Below are 4,133 nucleotides of genomic sequence, written 5' to 3'. Positions count from 1 at the left end.
ACTCACAAGTGGAAGATTGAAACCACCAAAGCAACAAACACACACAGATACAAAGATTAGATTGGTGATTACCAAGGGAGAAGCGGGGAGAGCGAAAGGGGTGACAGGGCACACGTGTGTGGTGACGGATGGTAATTAGTAATTAGTCTTTGGGTGGTGAACAGGATGTACTCGATGCAGAAATCAACATATAATGATGTACACCTGAAATTTGTATGATGTTCTAAACCAAGGCTACCTCAATAAAATAAAATCTCAAACGAGGTTAATATATCTTAATGGCAGGACAATGAGTTCGGCAGTGCCAGCCATGTGAAACCTAAACTAACAAAGAAAAAACATGCAAGTACTGTCTTTCCCGCCTTTGTGTCCCAGCCAGCCCTCAGCTCCTAGCAAGCAGTCAGCACACATTAGTTGAGGTGACATCGTTCATTCAGCCTTTAGTGAGCATCTACTCTGTACTAGGCACTGTGCTGGGTGCTGAGGATAGCGCTGTGAAAAAGACAGTATGTCTCCAGTCAAGATGCTCCTAGGACGGGAGGCAAATTATTTACGTGTTTTCGGTTTTTATTGCTTCGAAATAAGTTACCACAAGCTTAGAGGCATAAACGACACCCACGTATGAGCTCATTGTCCTGTGGGTGGGAAGTCCAGGCCGGCTCAAGTGGGTTTTCCTCTTAGGGTTTCACAAGGAGGAAGCCAAGGGCTGGGCTCTCCTCTGACAGCCCTCTCGAAGGACCATCTCATTCAGGCTGTTGGCAGAATTCAGTTCCGAGGTCCCCGTTTTCAGGCTGGTGGCCCGGGCCTGTCCCTGAGCCTGCAGAGGCCACTCTTAGGTCCTTCCATGCGGCCCCCTCCATCTCACTAATGGAGACCCTCCTTTATGTTGAATTCCTCTCATCTTAGTCACCTCTGACTGCCTGCTCTGCCACCAGCCAGAGGAAACTCTGCTTTTTTTTTTTTCTTTTCTGAGGAAGATTAGCTCCGAGCTAACATTTGTGCCAATCTTCCTTCCTCTAATTTGCATGTGGGTCGCTGACGAGTGGTATAGGTCCACGTCGGGGAACCAAACCCAGGCCACCTGAAGCAGAGGGTGCCAAACTTAACCTCTAGGCCACAAAACTGGCCCCAGGAAACTCTGCTTTTAAAGGGTCCATACGATTAAGTTGGACTCAATTGGTTGATCTCACTTGAACTCAACTGATTAGCAACCTTAATTACATCTGCAAAATCGTTTAGCTAGGTAATATAACACAGTCACAGAAGTAATACATTGGTGGAGAGGCATAGGGGCCGTTTTAGAACTCTACACAGCACGCTATGCAGACAAATAATTGCAGTCATTGTACATACTGGTACAAAGGATGAAAAAATAAACCAGGCACTGGGATGGAGTGACTAGGTGGATGGGTGAGGGGCCGACTTGAGATAGTCTACTTTGCCGGTCCCTCCTTTTATCAGTCTCTCAATATGGCCCATATCTGCTCTCTCACCATCTCCCTAGGTGGCCTCCAGGTTCCCAGCCTGTCTCCACACACCTCTACCTTCAGCTCAGACTCCTGTTGAACTAACTCCTGGCCACCTCCCTATGGATGTGTAACAGGCATCTCAAACGTAATACAGCCAAAAAAAAAAAAAAAATGAGGAAGCAAACAAACAAAGAGGAACAATAAAAAACCCCAAAAACAAAGCGAAAAATATTCACTCTTAATTTTCCTTCCAAAGCTGGGCCTTCCCCAGTCTTCTTCCTCGTGTTAGCAATTGGCAACATCATCCCCCCAGTTGCTAAAGCCAAAAATCTGAGAGCGATTCTTGATTCTTTTTTTTTTTGGAGGAAGATTAGTCCTGAGCTAACATCTGCCACCAATCCTCCTCTTTTTTGCTGAGGAAGACTGGCCCTGAGCTAACATCTGTGCCCATCTTCCTCTACCTTATATGTGGGATGCCTGCCACAGCATAGCTTGACAAATGGTGCACAGGCCCACACCCGGGATCCAAACCAGTGAACCCTGGGCCACTGAAGAGGAACATGAGAACTTAACCACTCAGCCATGGGGCCGGCCCAATTGATGCTTGATTTTTCTCTTTCCCTCCCACCCAACTCCAGTCCATCAGCAAGTCCAGCCAATTCGACCTGCCAACATGCCTAAACCTGTCTTCTTTTCTCCATCTCTACCACCACCCTGGTCCAATCCATCCCATCTCTTGCCTATGAACTTTAGACTATGAACACTGTCCACTATGGTCTTCCTCGCTCATTCCTGTCCTTTGCAAGACACTCTTTTTAAAAATTTTATTTATTGACATATGACTCATGTACCATTCAACAGTTTTTAGTATATTTGCAGAGTTGTACAACCATAACCAGAATCAAATTTTAGGATATTTTCATCATCCCCCAAAGAATTCCTGTACCTAGTAGCCGTCACTCCCCAAACCTTGAATTAGTTCCTATAGCTTGATTCGCCTGCTCTGCACATTTCATGTAACTGGAATCATACACCGTGTGGTCTTTTGTGTCTGGCTTCTTTCACTGGGCACAATGTTTTCAAGGCTCATCCATGTTGTAGCGTGTACCAGTGCCTCATTCTTTTTTATTGCCAAATAGTGCTTCATTGTATGGGTATACCACACTTAATTTATCCATCATGCAAGGTATTCTTTTTACTCCTGATGATTGCCTGGCTAGTTTTGAACCCAGCCATGAAGATAAGGCTGGCCCGTGTGGGACTGATAGGCACGGATATCACTCCCCGGCACTCCCGCCTTGGCCAGAACCATCTTTCTGCCCTCCCCCAAGTCTCTAGAGAGCTGGAGAGAAGGATTCCTTTGCATCTGAGAACTGTTCATTAGCATTTGTGAGAATTTGTGTGAATAACAACACCTCTTCAGAATCTGGGATGACCCAGCGGCAGGGATCGATTCCTGATGAAGTAACTCCACCCCTTTTGCCTGCTGCTTGCTTCTTTGGTCTAGCAGGAAATTCACTGGAAGGAAACCTTCAATGGATGCAATGATTGGGGGGGATCCAGTGACATTTCAATCATACATTCACCCAGCAAATATTTATTGAGTACTGGCTGTGTCTCAGGCATTTGGGATACCACAGCGAACAAAACATTCTTTTGTGGGTGGGGAGATGGACAGTAAACAAACTGGAGAAAAACGCCGGGAAGGAGATAAGGAGATGGGACAAGAATCACAATCTCCTGGCCATTTTAGGGCAACTTATATTCTCCCTTGAGACAGTCACTTAGATGCAGAGCTGTGTAGAGACGTACATCCTTTTCCTCAATTCTTATTCCCCCGAACTGTCTTGGTGACCATGGAAAAGTTGCGACCCTAATCACCAGCCTCTCAAGGATGGGAGGACACAGAACGGGACAGATAGTAGTCGCTGAACACTTGTAGAAATGAGAGAGGCCCCGGGTGAAGGATCTTAGGCAGCCTGGGCTGCGAGGGAGTCAATTAATGCCAAAGGGAAAGCTTTTCGGGTTGGTTTTGGGGGACTAAACTTTTCTGCTTTGGACTCTGGTGAGAAAACAAGCTCTCCCGCGTTAGGTCCTGCGTGGATCAATTATACACCGCTTAAGGGGGGGTGGGAATAATACTAAAAGCAGCAACTGCTCGGTCCGGGCCCCCTTCTAGGCGGTCTCCGGGCACTACGGGCGACTTGCCCGAGGTCACAGGCTGGGGGCAGGTTTTAGCCCCTAGCCCCGGCCGCCACGGGGTCTTTCTAGGGGAGCCGATCGCCGGGAGGCGGCGATTCCGGGGCACTGCGCCCCGAGGGGTGGGGACCGAGGGGGCCTGCGGCGGGCCGGACGTGAGGCAGGGGCAGGGGCAGGGGCAGGGGCGGGGGCAGGCACGGAGGTCGGCGACAGGCCGCCAGGGCCGCGCGGGCCGGAGAGCCAGCCGCCCCGGCCCCGCCTCCCGCTCCGCCCCCGCTCCGCCTCCCGCTCCGCCCCCGCCCCGCCTCCCGCCGCCGCTCCGCCCTCCGGCTCGGCGCCCGCCCGCCCGCTCTCCGCGCCGCTCGCTCGCTCGCTCTCGGCCCCCCATGCGGATGTGACATTTCACGCCGCCGCCATTTTGAGAGCGAGCCGAGCCGAGCCGCCGGGCGCCGCGTCCGCCGCCCG

Source organism: Equus quagga, chromosome 7 (assembly GCF_021613505.1).
Source record: "Equus quagga isolate Etosha38 chromosome 7, UCLA_HA_Equagga_1.0, whole genome shotgun sequence".
Classification (NCBI taxonomy): domain Eukaryota; kingdom Metazoa; phylum Chordata; class Mammalia; order Perissodactyla; family Equidae; genus Equus; species Equus quagga.
This window is presented reverse-complemented; position numbering follows the sequence as displayed.